General features: G+C 41.8%; 1 protein-coding gene across 1 annotated transcript in view; it reads right to left on the bottom strand.

Moving 5' to 3' along the window:
• The window catches only part of EPB41L3 (erythrocyte membrane protein band 4.1 like 3), a 206,866-nt gene extending 190,157 nt beyond the window's left edge, over positions 1-16,709 (bottom strand). Inside the window, exon 1 of the mRNA XM_040264656.1 lies at positions 15,927-16,709. The gene's annotated coding sequence lies outside the window, so the exon portion shown is untranslated. The remainder of the gene's footprint in view (positions 1-15,926) is intronic.
• Between the last annotated feature and the right edge of the window lie 391 nt (positions 16,710-17,100).

The raw sequence follows: 17,100 nt of genomic DNA, 5'->3' as shown, positions 1-17,100 counted from the left end.
AAGCCACACGCCGCATCCAGAGAGAAGCCACCGCAGGGAGAAGCCACGTGCCGCAGCCAGAGAGAAGCCACCGCAGGGAGAAGCCACGCTCCACGGCAGGGAGAAGCCACCGCAGGGAGAAGCCACGCGCCACACCCAGAGAGAAGCCGCCGCAGGGAGAAGCCACGCGCCGCACCAGAGAGAAGCCGCCGCAAGGAGAAGCCACGCGCCGCAGCCAGAAAGAAGCCACAGCAGGGAGAAGCCACCGCAGGGAGAAGCCACCGCAGGGAGAAGCCACGCGCCGCAGCCAGAGAGAAGCCACCGCAGGGAGAAGCCACGCGCCGCACCCAGAGAGAAGCCACCGCAGGGAGAAGCCACGCTCCACAGCAGGGAGAAGCCACCGCACGGGGGTGTGGGGGCGGTGTATGGATGGGGAAGCAGGAACACAGAACTCAGGGCCCAAGTGATGCTCTCCCCCACCCCCAGAGACCCTCACTCCACATGGGCTTCATCCATCCCAGCTGTTCATCACCACAGGGAACTTCAGGGGCCTGGAGAGTCATATCTCTGGCAACACGCTGTTATCTCCTGCTTTAATGTAAGAGTCTCTGGATGTTTTCAAGTCAATTGCCATTAAAAAAAAAAAATACCTTCTGGCTGTAACTGTTGACATCTTTCCATCAATCACATCACTGCCCAAATGTGACAACCATGAAGGTCTCATGAAGACCAGGAGATCTCAGCTCTAATTGCACTTCAGAACCACCTGGGAGCCTTTAAAAACCAACACCAGGGCCCCAGGTACAGAGACATGAACTTAAGTGATGAGGCTCAGACAGCAATAATTCTAACTCCCTGGTTGATTGTAATGATGGCTATGACAACAGTATATACATTGTATTGTTTGATTTTTTAGCATCCTGTAGACATGGTTCTGGGCTTCCCTTGTAGCTCAGTCAGTAAAGAATCTGCCTGCAATGCAGGAGACCCGGGTTCTATTCCTGGGTTGGGAAGATCCCCTGGAGAAGGAAATGGCAACCCACTCCAATATTTTTGCCTGGAGAATCCCACAGACAGAGGAGCCTGGTAGGTTCCCAGTCTCTGAGGTCACAAGAGTCGGACACAATTTAGCAACTAAACCACCAGACATGGTTCCAGTAGTCATGTACTGGTGTGGCAGTTGGACCATAAAGAAGGCTGAGTGTCAGAGAATTGATGCTTTTGGATTGTGGTGCTGGAGAAGACTCTTGAGAGTCCCTTGGACAGCAAGGAGATCAAACCAGTCAATCCTAAAAGAAATCAACCCTGAATATTCATTGGAAGGACTGATGCTGAAGCCGAGGCTCCAACACATTGGCCACCTGTTGTGGCCAAACTCAGGTGGCTCAGTGAGCCGGCACACTGGAAAAGAATTTGATGCTGGGAAAGATTGAAGGCCAAAGGAGAAGAGGATGGCAGAGGATGAAATAGTTAGACACAAACTCAATGGATATGAATCTGAGCAAACTCCAGGAGATTAGACTGTTTGTTCCCCTTGCAGGGAACGTAAGCAGTCTCTGTCAGTAATGAAGTCCTAATATAGTCTAACAGTGAATACCCAGGATGAAAATTCAATCAACTCAGAAGATAATCTCACACTGCCCTATTCCTTCTGAAATTAAACAACCAAGAAATGAAGCACCACATGAGGTCATCAAGACACAACTATTGTCATTATAATTGGCAAGGTCTAAGAAATGAGTAGAAAATTATTGCTCTTGCAAGAATTAATTAAAATCTTGTTAAAGGACCAAAAGGCTATGCCTTATGAGCACCTGTTAAGTACATAGAATTAATCAATTCACACAAGGCACTTTGAGAATGAGCAAATGATTAGTGACTAGCTCTCTAAAATGGCCCAACTTTTAGTTTCTTGAGGGCTTCCTTGGCTCAGTGGTAAAGAACCCACCTGCTAATGCAGGAGATGCGGGTTTGATCCCTGGGTCAGGAAGATGCCCTGGAGGAAGTGGCAACCCACTCCAGGATTCTTGCCTGGGGAATCCGATGGACAGAGGAGCCTGGTGGGCTACAGTCCACGGGGTTGCAAAGCGTTGGACATGACTGAGCATGCACACCTCCATTAGCTTCTTGAAAACTGAAGTAAAAACACAGCTTAAAATTACCAGAAAAGTCTTATGGGCAAATGTCTTGTGGTTATAACTTGCTCTTTTAGAACAGCCCAATTGTTTAAGATCCAATATCATCACTTGGAAGAAGGTGTTTCCAAGAGAATCCTTGGAGCTAAAGCGGAGAATTGATAGCTGTGCATGTTAACATCAATGAGGGAAGGAAAGGATTCTACTTCATCTCCTTCTAGAAATTTCCATGTAGCCCTTGAAGAAGGAGCCAGGGGCTTTTTGTTTAAAGCTTTTCCATCAGTTGGGCCTCCTGAACGACCTTGGATCTCCAGCCTTCCTTCCTGCCATCATCTCAGCTTGCAAATGCCCATCTAGCTCATCTCCAAGACCAATTCATGTGCCACCTCTTTTGAAAATCGCCCCCCCTCAAACACACACACTGAAATATCTTCTGGCAGAAGGAATCTGTGGCCCATTTGGCACTTGTTCTGACCACTTTTGCAGGTAAGTGTGAAAGTTCACAAAGAATAGAATATATCCCACCCCAGGATTCAGAATTGCACCTTCCCCATCAGTAAGTATTTAAAATGGATTTGACAAACAGATGGAAACTGGAGGAAATGTATTGAATTGAGTCTCTCTTTTAGAACCCCTAGAAATGTCCTTACTTTCCTTAACAATTACTGAAAAATTTCCAAGTCAGTTCTTAACCAAGTCTAAATTAGTACCAGGGATGAGTGTTAGGACATCTGTGAACCACTTAAAATTGTGTATCAATTACATGCTTATTCTAGTATTTGGCTCTCCTTCCCTTCCAATCACCTTCCCCACTGGAGAATCCTCACAGCTCTTTTTGTCTTTAAGGTAACCATAATCCAAAAATCGATTAAAAAAATCACTATCCTACATATATTTTGAATAAACAATAAGGTACAACAGCTTGAAATGGTTAAATAACACAGTGAGCCACTCATGGCAGTCTCTGTCTTCTGGATATTTATTAAAGAAAAATGATTCTCTGTTCTGATGGCTCCAGACAACTATTTCCCTGAGGGCCAGAATGAGCCACATGACTCTTAGAATCGTCTAGCATTGAAACTAGAAGGAATTTAAGAGATCAGCTAAGCTAGTGGCTCAAAACCTGTAGAATGCATGTCAGGACTGATTTCTGGGTCCTGCTCCTACGGTTTTGCTTCAGAAAGTCTGGGAGGGGCCTCTCTTCTAACTGGTTAGAAATACAGCAAACTATTTCTAACCAGTTCCAAGCAATGTTGATGCTGTCAGTCCATAGACCACACTTTGAGAACCAATGATCTAGTTTTTATTTCCTGCTGTATACATGATGGAGATCTTCAGAAGCTGGGTGTGACCTACCCAAAGTAGCACTGCCAAGTTGGAGACCCAGGTTCTAACCATACTCTGATGCCAGGGTCCTCTGATTATCTGGGTCTCCAAAACTTGTAGATGACCAGCACAGGCACAAAAAAAATGTGTCTGACTAGTTGGCAATGCTAGTTTCACATGAAATCATAGAGGATATGAAGAGAAAAGAATTTCTTATTCTGCTCATTCCAAGCAGAGGATGAAAAGTTTTGTTGATTTTTTCCCCTTCCTCTCAATGACAAATTTCTGTGGCAGTTTTATTGTTGTGGCTAAAATGTTCTTTTGAAACAAAAACATTATGTCATGCTTCTGAAAATGCAATGAGAAGATTCTTTTCATGGGGTCACTTTCATAGGGTTCTAATAATGACATGTTTTTCTATAAATCTTTAGCTAAGCTTTTTCTTTCTTCAATTTTTTTTTAAGGAATATATTTTCCAGCATTTGGAAATATCTTTTCCCAGCCACCCTCCCTATAACTAAATAAGACCAGAGATAATAGCAAGATCTACAAGACTTGGCTTTGACCAGCGTTTCACCTGTCTTCTCCCATGGTAGACTGCCAGGGGTCTAGCTTCAGTCTACTGTTAACTCCCCTCTCCCTGACCCCAATGCCATCAGCCTCTCCTCAAGCCAGTTTTGGTTTTCATGCATTGGTCTTCATCTTTCTAGGATCTCTGATCCACATTCTAGATCTGTCATATAACCTCTTTTCTGACTTGGGACCTGTGAATTCATGTCCCTGAAATCTAGAATTTCCCTGGTGGCTCAGTGGTAAAGAATCCACCTGCAATGCAGGAGAGTCGGGTTCAATCCCTGAGACAGAAAGATCCCCTGGAGAAGGAAATGGCAACTCCAGTGTTCTTGCCTGGAGAGTCCCCATGGACAGAGGAGCCTGGTAGGCTACATACAGTCCATGGGGTCGCAAAAGAGTCAGACGTGACTTAGAGACTAAACAGCGACAGTAACAACTTGTGCTCAGCCTCTTCAGCTAGAATGAAAGTTTCTCCAGGACACAATAGTATCGACTCCCTTGGAACCCCCTCGCACATATTCAGTCTTGAATAAAAATAGCGATTAATTGGAATCTTAAAAAAGAGTTGTTGTCATGAAAGATTTCAGAAATTTTACGTAGTTTAGTAATATGATGCAGAGGAAAAAACATAGTATGTAGAGACACAGACTCGAGTTCAAACCCAGAATAAGTTATTTGACTGCTCTGAGCTTGTTTCCTTCTCTGTAAAATAGCTCTGTGTTCCTAATTCACAGGGTGTTACAAAAAGTAGATACATCTTGTATATACAACACCTGTCATGCAGGGGGCGCATGGGAACTATCCCCCTGGAAACCACCATGGGTCAGTTCTAGGGCAAATGCTGCCTATCTGAAAATCCAAATGCTCGAGGGGACATATTTCTCAAGTGCATTTCTCAACTGTCTGCATCTCTTGGCTGTTGATATAGTAAGCTAGGTCAGTTTCCTGTATGTGTCACTTCAGTCTGGTACCGGGTGTTTTAGAGACGTATATACAGTCTGCTGTTGGAACTCACTGACAATAGACATAAGCACTGCAAATTCCCCTCTATGAGAACAAAATATAAAGATACTGAACACTATACTATAGTGATCATTTCAAAGTTGTAAAAAAAATTATGTTAGTGACAGTAATACAACTCCACTTAGTGACTACTAAGTTAAAAAACCAAACTCAATCTTTAAGCTGGATGCAATACAAATATTTTCAAAATATAATCAGATGGTATTATGGAAAGTATTAAATTAAAATGTTAGCCTAAAATTTAAGTCCTTGTTTATTAAAAGAAAAAAAAAAGCAATTTCAGGTAGCAACTCTAACTTTACTAACTGTGAAGATATCCCGAACTGTTTTATTTAAGATTCTTGTCTTGTTACACCACTGGAAAATTGAATCTAAATCCATTTACCATAAGCAAAGAAAATGTTTACAACCTAAAACTGTATTTACACGCATCTATAATGTATTTTTGCTTTTAAAAAAAGGTATAAAAGTAAGAATTTGTGGAAAACTATGGAACAAAAAAGAATGCTTCTGCATTCCTAAATTCCGTGAAGCATCTGGAACCACAAAAGCATTTTATGAAATATCACTGTCTTTTGTTTTGCATTTTTATCATAAAGAAGTCCATTCTGGTTATTTTTGCCCTTTCCTTATATTCATACAATTTTTTTTTAACCTAAAACTTACACTAGGTGGAGCCCCACGTTCAAGATTTGGAGTGATTTTAAAAAGGGAAAGAAAAAACAATTGAAAGCAAAACCCAAAAGGCACTTTTATTTTCTCACTTTTAAAGAACGTATCCTTAAAATCTATAGTATATCAGAAGAGAGTTTTTCTTTCTAACAATAAAAACCATGACTATGAATAGGATCATTAATGTTTATTATGGAGAAGCACCAGGTACAAAGCTACAGAGTCAAGAGCTGTAAGGATTTGAATTCAATGCAAATATTACATTTCCTTTGCTGCTGCTGCTAAGCCGCTTCAGTCGTGTCCCACTCTGTGTGACCCCATAGACAGCAGCCCTTTGAGGAGGAGGCAAATGGGGATTGGGGAACAAATCCTTTCTGGACACTTGTAAAAATATTTTGACAATGTTAATGTTCTCCTGTGTCTAAAGTGGGCACAGTCCTCAGATACACCATGACATTCCAATTAGAGACACACTGTTGTGAAAAACAAGACTCAAAAAGATCAGAGTAAAAGACAAACCTCAAAACATCATCAGGCTTCCCTGGAGGCTCAGACAGTGAAGAATCTGCCTGCAATGCAGGAGACCTGGGTTTGATCCCTGGGTTGGGAAGATCCCCTGAAGAAGAGAATGGCAACCCACTCCAGTATTCTTGCCTGGAGAATTCCATGGACAGAGGGGCTGGTGGGCTACAGTCCATGGGGTTGCAGACACGACTGAGTGACTAACAAGGAGGAGGATGGAAAACATCATCATGAGTAAAAGACAAAATATCCAAATTAATAGCACAGTGAACTACATTCAGTATCCCAGGATAAATTATCATGGAAAAGCATGTATGTATAACTAAATCAGTATTCTGTGCAGCAGAAATGAACACAGCATCGTAAATCAACTAGACTGCAGTGAAACAAAACCAAAGCAAAATACATTCAAATCTCTATGTTGTCCATGGTTAAGAAATACAGGAAGCCCTAACCAGACATTTAGGAGTATCTGAACTTCAGTTTAGGAGTGACTTCTGAACCGAAACTCACACACACACATACACTTGTTCAATTATGGGTCTGTAGGACTTGCTGTTAAAAATAGGCACTGTCTAGTCTTGAGCCTCTCAGTGGACTCGAGCTGGAGGAGATAAGACTTCAGAGATAACTGGCCAAACTTAGTCATCACTCACAGCTGCTGGATGAAAACACCATGATAGCCCCACAAATATCTCCTGGGAATCGTTGCTGGTTCAGCTCCCCCTGCGCTATCTCAGGGCTGTCTTTCCAATGCCACGTGCTCGGAATGCAAAGTTCAGACGTGCAGCAGGAACCCTTGCCCAGATGCCCAGAGCCTGTGTTGACATGGCCTATGTGATTCTGTCAGTTTACTGGGCAGTAAAATGTTGTGTAGTCTGTTTTTATTTTATTTTTTTCCAGATCTATACACAGTCCTGGGCCAGGACAGACCTGCTCTGCTGACAGCTGAATTATGTAGCACGGTAACCTTTGAACAAGTACAAATCATTGACCTCACATAAATTCTTCCTCAGAAAATCCAAGAGTCAGGTTCAGGCTGGGTCAGGTAGGCATGGAGGCAGTTAGCACTACCCGAAGAATCCAGCATCAACAGAACCGGGAATTTACACCCGTTAAAGAGAACAGCTATAAAAAACAGATATCGAATATCATGTTTTTTGACGTTTGCTTCATATTGTCCATAAGTAAGCCGCTCCCTTCCTTTTCAAGCTATTTACTAAATTCAAATTGTTCTCCTTCCATAAATGGTTTACAGAAGCCAAATCAATAGGATAAAGAATAGCACTGAGGAGTGGGTAATCTTCTCTGATGACAGTATGTGCCCTCAGTCTCTAGTCACGTCCGACTCTTGCGACCCCATGAACTGTAGCTCTGTCCATGGAATTTTCCAGACAGGAATACTGGAGCGAGTTGGCATTTCCTACTCCAGGGGTCTTCCCGACACAGGGATCAAACCGGCATTTTACGCACCTCCTGCATTGGCGGAGGATTCTTTACCACTGTGCCACCTGGGAAGCCCAGGTGGTTTTTTTTTTTTTTTTTTTAAAGAAGAGAAATGATTGAGCTTTGGGTTTTCAAGCTGTTTGTTGGCTAAAACAAAGACTAGATGAACTGGACAGACTATAAGAGCCTTTTTCGATACCTTTAAAAGTGACAACTTTTCATGTAAGATTGCTCATTAAGTTTTTATTTTCATACCAAGTTTCCACGTTGATGCTGTTATTCCTTCTGCTACAATGTACTGGAGTTTTCCAGTTAGCTTTTCAGATGGCAGTGGGGTGAAATCCACCCCGTAGCACAGAAAATATACACTCACACACTTCCCCCAAACACTGTGCTTTCCCCGTTTCTCTTGCTGCCCTCTAGCCAGTACTGATACTATGATGATAGAGTCCTATGGAGTAAAACTTATATTCAAATTATTTCCTAAAAGATAGGTGACCTGGGCATCTCGCATCTACTTCCTGCATGATGGATACCAGGAAAGTGATGCTAAATTCAACAGGAAGGATCAATACAGACTCGACAGCTTTACAGCCCTTCAGCTCTCCTCTCTTTATCTCGAGGGTAACATCTTTAGAAGAGTCAGCAGAGGAGACTGGGTAACTGATATTTTAAATTTTTTTAAATATGGGACTTCAGGACCATCAGGGAAAAAAAATGGTGGGTAGAGAAAGCTACACACTAAAATAGACTGTAGAATAACTTTGCCAAGCTAATAATCTCATTCTCTATATGCCAAGGAGGAAAGAACTTGATAGATCAATTGTTTTTTGTTTTGCTGACACTTGGTATTGGTCCCGAGAAGAATTCCTAAGCAAAGTAATGTTTAACCACTTGCTTATCACCAGCACTGCCTCATAAGTGTAACTGAGAACTCTGCTATTGTAATTCAGTTTGCTTCATTTTTTTTTCCTTTTTACTAAACCTTTGAGAGAGAATCATGTCTTCTTCATCAGCACTGTCACCATCTTAGCAATTAAAGATAAGGTAGGGAAAGAAAAGAAATATAATATACAGAGAAGTCATTAAAAGGAAGGGCAAGTCCTCTATAAAAGCAAGGTGAAAAGGCACTTTTTAATATTTTTTTATTATTTTTTTGATAATATTTAACATTATTAGTTTTTGATTCATACAGCATGTGGAATCTTAGTTTCCCAACCAGGGATCAAACTCACGCTCCCTGCAGTGGAAGCACTAGTCCTAACCACTGGTCCACCAGGAAAGTCCCCAAAGACATTTTCTTTTAAACACAGTGGAAATGAGCTGAGGCACACCTCCACCCTGCAAGTGACTCAGGGTCACCAGTTGGGACAAAAGCCCACAGCGAACCTCAGAGGTGATTAGAAGCGAACGTCACCAAGCAAGACCCATAAGCCTCTGTAGGCCCAGCCCTGGAACTGATATACAGCCCCACGTGTGGGGACTTTTTTTCCCAACAGAAACCACAGCTAAAAGGCACGAGCATCATTTCATTTTTAGAGTCTGGGAATGGAACAGGCAAGAAAGAGTTATGATTCGGTTTTCACTGGCTGCTGTAGGTTGTGATAAGAGTGCCCCTCTTTTCAACAAATGGAGGTCATTGGTTGCAGAGGCTACAAAAGTCAAATGAGATATTTTTTCGGGGAGAAAAGTAAAAGCTACCATTTCCTGGAAGAGTCAGACTCAAGGCTCTGGAGGTTCAAAGCTCAGCTCATGTGACATCTCGCTCCAGAGTTTCATTCTGCTCTGCTTTGAGATCCATCGTCTAGATGACCTTATCTACCAATAGGTTGAAATCTCCTGGATATTTGATTGTTTTTTTTCTTTAAACAAATTTTTGGGTCCCTCACCAGCTACTATAGTGCTGTGTATCTTTCGGGGAGTCAATAAATGTCTGTGGAATGAGCAGCAGAAGTTTCACTATTTGGAACAGTTACAAACAATGCATTTGCTGCTTTCAGGGCTGGAAGGCTTAGAGCTTAAAGGGTCTTTAAAAAATCATATCTCCTTATTCAGAGAAAAATCCATTTTTATTAAAACCATTTCTATTAATAGAGCAGATAGAAATTACCCATGTGTTTCATTTCCTCCTCTCAGCCCGTTTCCCAAGTTCACAGGCATTTTGCTCTTCCTGTCAATGTCACAAGAGTTCTGTGCTATACAGTGGACACCATGATAACCCTACCCTGGGCAGGATGAGGGGTTTCCCAGGTGAGGCTGGTGATAAAGAAGGAGATGAAAGAGACCCAGGTTTGATCCCTGGGGCGGGAAGATCCCCGGGTCAGGAAGATCCCCTGGAGGAGGGCATGGCAACCCACTCCAGTATTCTTGCCTGGAGAATGCCCTGAATAGAGGAACCAGGCGGGTTACAGTCTATAGGTCACAAAGAGTTGGACATGATTGAAGTGATGATGCTAGCATGCATGCATGTGGGCACTATGATATTCTTCCAGGAACAAACGATTTATAATCCTCCAGCTTCCGACGTGCTGTCAATAGGCAGCCCTTCGTGGAGCTGCCCTCACTGAAGACAGCTGCCTTGCCTACGTCATACATCCTTCCAGTGGAGCAGGTAAGGATGCTTGGGCCATCTTGCTCTAATTGGAAATAACCTGGAGGTCATCCCAGCTCTAAGGGTCCCCATAGGGTGAGCCAAAACCTTTGTAGGGATCACTGCTTCTCCCTCTGTTCTGTCCTGCCTTCCTCCTTGGCGTTGGTTTCAGGGATATCCTACTAATAAACATCTTGGTCATCAATGTCCATTTCACAATCTATCCTCAAGAAATAACCCATGACATCCTTGTAGACTTTAGGTGTTAGGCATAAGGAATTGTTCAAGAGGAAGTCTCAGTTCTTTATGGTTTTATAAAACAACAGGGACATATATAGGTAAATCCATCACTCCTTATGACATGCAAAGATACAAGAAGACACACTCAGGTGCTGAAAGAGTCTGATGGATTCTCACACCCAGGAGGATGGGAGAAGAGGATGCTTATTAGGACAGAATTCTTTTGGGAGCTGTGTGTAAAAGACAAGCAGGAATTACTAGATAAGGACAAGGGAAGGAGTTGAAAGCAAGAGAGAGAAAATGAGAAAAATCATAGATACAAGCAAGTCCTTGGGATGCTAAAGGCAGGACACACATGGGGCACAGCAGGAGGAACAAGTGACACAAGCCTGGAGTCAAAAGCCACCTGGCTGATGCATCTGGTAGGTGGTAACAGGATCAGGGAAAACCTGCGGGTGATGGTAAGGAGCTTTGTTCTTGACCTTTTTATAGATGGAGACATAGACAGATGACTTTCATGCAATCTACACTTGCAGATTTTCCCAACTCCTCACCTCCACCAAAATTACTTGGGAATATAAAGCAGCACAGACATTTCAGGAGTACGAGGGTGGTACGGACAACACTTTACATAAACGTGTAACTTCTGACATTATCTACTATGCACAGAATTAGATATTTTATAAGAAAAATCATCAGCACATAAGATTTTGCAAAACATTTTATTTTGAAAAAATAACTTTATCTTTTTTTTTCAAATCTCGATTTCATGGGTAATGTTAGAAAAGTAAATAAACATGGACTCTTGAAGAGCAACTACATTATTTATTGTTACCGAAACAAAGGAACAGATCTTAACTTTTTATTTATATGACTTGTCCTCTTGAAAGTTTCATTTCTTATCATCACTTTGATGTTTATGTGGTCATCAGAAATTATTGTCATTTGGGTCAGAATGTTTATAACATCATTACATACAATACAATGTTGGAGTTCTCAACTATCCTTGCCTTCCTTCTTGTGTGTGTGTGGGTTAGTCACTCAGTTGTGCCTGACTCTTTGCGACCCCATGGACTGCAGCCCACCAGGTTCCTCTATCCATGGGATTTTCCAGACAAGGATACTGGAATGGGTTGCCATTTCCTTCTCTAGGGGATCTTCCTGACCCAGGGATCGAACCTGGGTCTTCTGCACTGCAGGCAGATTCTTTACCATCTGAGCTACGAGGGATAGTTGCCTTCCTTCTTACCTAGAAATTATCCAGGAGTAAAATTACATAGACCCAGTCAATAACTACAAAGTTACAACTCACAAGTGCTACAGAGATTCTTGGTAAACAGAATTATTAGCTACACACCAGCAACCACTAGGTGATGAGACAAATAAGGAGGGCTGATGATTTTATACACAATCCCCAGTACATGGCCACATATGACATCTGATAGATAGATGGGCTGCCCTGCTGGCCCATGGTAAAGAATCTGCCTGCTAATGTGGGAGATGCAGGTTTGATCCCTGGGTTGGGAAGTTCTCTTGAAGGAGGAAAGGGCACCCACTCTAGTACCTTGCCTGGGAAGTGCCATGAACAGAGGAGCCTGGTGGGCTACAGTCTTTGGGGGTCACAGAGAGTCAGACACAACTGAGCGACTGAGCACACAGCACAGATGGATATTAACAGATCTTTATTTTACACACAGATGAAGCAGTACAGAATAAAAGTGAGTACAGACAATAATGTCATAGAGATAAACTGAATACTGCCTATTTTACTTTGGAAATAAATACTTCTTAAGCTCTAATTCTTAGACTTACATTAGCAACCCCTTACCTGCGGCACCCACATAAACGATAATGCTCACCAGGCTGTTGCAAAACTATGGTGGACAAGCAGGACCAGAAGCAAGATGGAACCACTGGGGTGTTTAAAGCAAGAGGGAGGCATGGGCAGATTTATAGCTTGGATGTGTCTGATGAAGGATAGCGTAAAGATGAAAAGACGGATTTGGCAAGCCGTTGCAAAACTCAGGTAAGCTATGATGAGAGTCTGCACACCTTGGGCAACTGGAAATCCCAGTCTTCTGGTCCAAGATGTCTATGGCTTGGCTTCAGCAACTCCTATCCTTCTCAATGGAGACCCTGGGAGAGTCAAGCAGAGAGAGCTAGCTAACCAAGATAACTTTCCGCTTTTCATGTCTCTCTGATTTTGAGAAGGGCCTTATTACCCTGACTAATAAAGCAGAAAATTAGCTATTAGAGAAGTATTCATGATTAGATTTAAAAGCTCAATAACCCTCAAAAGCAAGAGTTGAAAATCTAAATGGAATTTGTAGGTACAAGGCTTTATATGAATTGGGAGAAAAATTTAGTTTCTGTTTGACTTTTTTTCCTGCAAAACCACTATTAGTTCTACCAAAATATTATACTGTTGAGGATAGCAACTTCTCTAGAAACAGAAATCTCTTTCACAGGGCAAATCACGCTACTGATTGACTCTTTTTTTTTTTTTTTTTACTATAACCCTTTCTAATCCCCCTTCCCCCTGCACAATGAAAGAGCTTTATATAACTACCAGATGAAATGAAAGACAAATTTAGTTGTACGTGACAAAACATTGTCTGAGATTCACCAAAATTCTGTTTTTGAAGGTACAGGAGAGTCAAAAAGTATATTAAAATGGTTAAAAGGAAATATGTCTAAACAAAACCAGTTGATGACTAGGACCCTGGTGGCTTTTAGCAGGTAAGTTGTACCTCAGTTTACTCATCCATAAAATCAGATCATAGGTAAGTTCCTATCATGAGATTATGAAGATTAAATGAGACACATGTGCAGTCCATCACCCAGCACCTGGGAAAGAGGAAGGGATGAAGGTGATGCCAAAAATGAGGCTGCTGATGGTATCTGATCATGCACGTCCCAGAAAAGAAACCACGTCGAGTGACAAGCCCATTAGCTTTTTTTTTTTTAAGAAAGTGATTCCAGATTGACCAAATCTTTAGGCTGCAGACCCAGCCTGTCCCCTCTCTATAAATGAAATAAAAACAAATTTAAAAAGCCCAAATGACACACACATCCAGAGATTCCTAAATAGAGTAGAAGGGAACCTTAGAAAGTGAAAGAAAAGGAGAAACTGATAGGATACACATGCTCTGGAATGGAGTCGAGTGTGAAAAAACAGGCAAACACTCTGGCTTGTACTTTGCTGCTTCTAGGAGCAGAGATTTCAGAAGATTCCCTGAACATCTCACAAACAGTGCTATCTTCCAAACTTTCTGAGTCCTAGAAGAAAGAAGAATTCACAGTATTTGGCACATGATTAACTTAAAAGAAGTAGGTTTTAGTTACTGATTATTACTGGATGAGAAAGTGACATTTTAAGGATGGTTGTCCAGCAGGTTCTCATTTACAACAGGGGTCCCCAACCTTTGGGATCTGATGCCTGATGATCTGAGGTGGAGGTGATATAGTAATAATAGAACTAAAGTACACTATAAATGCAATTCACTTGAATCATCCCGAAACCATCCCCCACTCCTGGTCTGTGGGAAAATTGTCTTCCCCATAAAAACGATCCCTGGGTGCCAGGTTGGGGACTGCTCGTTAACAAGAAGGATAATGGAAAGACCTACAGACATACGCAGAGGAAAACACACAGTGGGAATCCCAAAAGGGGACTTGAGATGTGGAACTGAAAAATCATAGCATAACCCAAAAGGCAAAACTGCTGATTAGGTGGTAATTGCATCAAATCAACAACTCATAGCTCAACAGAGTAAACTCAAATGATACGTAGTCCTAAGGATATTTACAGGCAACCAAATCATCTAAGATTAAAATTCCCAAATTACTTACACCAGAATAGAAAATCTTACAAACATCCATGCCAAATTTCATGTTAACATTCAATATAGTTTTAGAGATTCCAGAAATAACAGATGGCATTATGTATTTGTAACAGTAACATGCATTTGCTCCCAGCAAGTGAAATCCTGGCATCTCAACTGGCTAAGACGACAGTTTGAAATTTATTTGGAATTTATGTAGAGGGAGACCCAGGATGAAAGTGGAATGGATAATCAAGACAATGATTTTCCTACAGAAGAATACCCCAAAGGATTTCTTTTTTTTTTTTTTTTTTCTAGGAACCAGCCACGCTACGGACATTTTTTTTTTTTAAAGGATAGAAGTTCTAATGAGTTGAATGATCCTAGAGCCTATTATATAGAGTGAAGTAAGTCAGAAAGAGAAAGACAAATATCGTATATTAACGCATATATATGGGATCTACAAAGATGGTACTGATAAACCTATTTGCAGGGCAGCTATGGAGATACAGACATAGAGAACAGATTGTGGACACAGTGAGGGAAGGAGAGCGTGGGATGAAGTGAGAGAGTGGCACTGAAACGTATACATAACAATATGTAAAATAGATGGCCGGGGGGAATTAGCTGTATGACATAAGGAGCTCAAATCCAGTGCTCTGTGACAAGCTAGCAGGGTAGGATGGGGTGGGAGGTGGCAGGGAGGTTCAGGAGGGAGGGGACATATATATATCTATGGCTGATTCATGTTAATGAATGGCAGAAACCAACATAATATTATAATGCAATTATCCTCCAATTAAAAATAAAGAAATTAAAAATGGATAGACATTATTGAACCAGCCACTCCTACAGTATCATGCTAATCAAAGCCTTTTTTGGGGGGGGGGGAGGAATCTTATTTCCCACGTGCTCGATAACTAGAAAGAAATGTAACTAAAACTCTACTTTTTGTATTCAAAACCTGCCTGTCATCTGGTCTCCATTCTACAGCAAGAAATCCACCAGCAGACAGCAACCCTTTCTCCCCTCCCTGGTCCCACAGGTGGAATAGCTGGGTGCCCAGTACATCCTTACTGCCCAGCTCTGGAAGAACAAAGTTTGATATTTTGAATCTTGCTACCTTGAGGACAAATTAAAGTGGGACTAATTAAAGTGAGAAGATATCATGTCAAATTCACGACTCATTGAATATAAATACATACACAGTGTACCATTTCCAATGCCTTTATATTAGAAACAATGCCAGCATCACAAAAACCAACACACATATCTGCCATAAATGGTAATTGTGAATATCCGTGGTGTATAACTTATAGAAACAACCAAACAAGAGCCTTAGAAAGTTCCATTTCAAACTGTTTGGGATATTTTCAAACTACTTTGTTATAAAGAACTATTCTTCAAAATCGTACAAACCCCCTCCTTCCAGAAATAAAGAAAACCAAGAGCAAAGCATGAAGGCACATAGGGTGCACGCATGTGGGCACCAGGATGCTAAAGATATTTTTCCAACAAGCAATTTCATCTGGCAATTTTCTTCTTCTCCAAACACAGAGAGAAATCAACAGCTTAAACATTAATTTCATGACTCACCCGCATTGTCCGTGTTGCACGCCCAGAGATAACATGTTTCCAGATGATGGGCAGGTCCCGTGCCATGTTCCGAGGGGCAGCAAGACAGGGAGGTGAGCAAAAAGGAGGAGAAAACATAGATTAGAAGTAATTCAACACCTAGTGGTAACGCATCCCCATTCTGAGCATGATAGTAAGAGTTCTCTCCTTTCTAGAAACTGCCCCATTGCCAAGACACAGTGGGTTAAGGCGAAAGTTGCTATAGGAAAACAAGGTCAAGAACTTTGGATAGCAAGGGGGAAAGAAGGGGATGGGATGAGCCGGGAGACTGGGATTGACAGATGTATACTACTGTGCATAAACTGGATCTCTAATGGGAACCTACTGTTTAGACAGAGAACTCTACTCCGTGTTCTCTGGTGACCCAAATGGGAAGGAAATCCGAAAAAGAGGGGGTATATGTATTCACAAGTTGTACGGCAGAAACTAATACAACGTTAGAAGGCAACTATCCTCCAATCGAAATTTAAAAAAAGAAAAGGTAGATAATTCATGAGAGACACAGAGATCTCTTGTTAACACTTTCAACGAGCAGATAAGAGAGCACAAATAAGTTGCAAATAGGAGAAAACACATGCAAGCCACAGTTGAATATATAATAGATGTTTCCAGAAAGAGACTACGAAAGAGTTGTATGAACGCATAGGGACATAAAAATAATGAAAGCAACGTGGCCTAGAATCGGGGAGGAGTTTGAGACTGTGGTCAAGTGTGTTAGTCACTCAGTTGTGTCTGATTCTCTGTGACCACACGGACTGTAGCTTGCCAGACTCCTCTGCCCGTGGGATTTTCCAGGCAAGAATATTGGAGTGGGTTGACGATCCCCTTCTCTGGGGGATCTTCCCAACCCAGGGATTGAACTCAGGTCTCCTGCATTGCAGGCACATTGTGGCCAAGTAAAGACTTAGGCTATTTCAAAATCAAAATCAGGAAACTCAGTAAAATTATTTACATACTCCCACAAGCATTTGACTATTAATTCCAATTATCCCTTTTCTAAGAAGATAAATTCTAGCCCATTTTAAAATGTGCTCCTGGACAAGGCAAAGACTACTCACTCCAGTATTCTGGCCTGAAGAATTCCATGGACAGCATAGTCCATGGGATCGCAAAGAGTCGGACATGACTGAGGGAT

Source organism: Oryx dammah, unplaced genomic scaffold (assembly GCF_014754425.2).
Source record: "Oryx dammah isolate SB20612 unplaced genomic scaffold, SCBI_Odam_1.1 HiC_scaffold_22, whole genome shotgun sequence".
In the NCBI taxonomy this organism is placed as follows: domain Eukaryota; kingdom Metazoa; phylum Chordata; class Mammalia; order Artiodactyla; family Bovidae; genus Oryx; species Oryx dammah.
The sequence above is the reverse complement of the archived record's forward strand: the minus strand, read 5'-3'. Positions and strand labels throughout refer to the sequence as shown.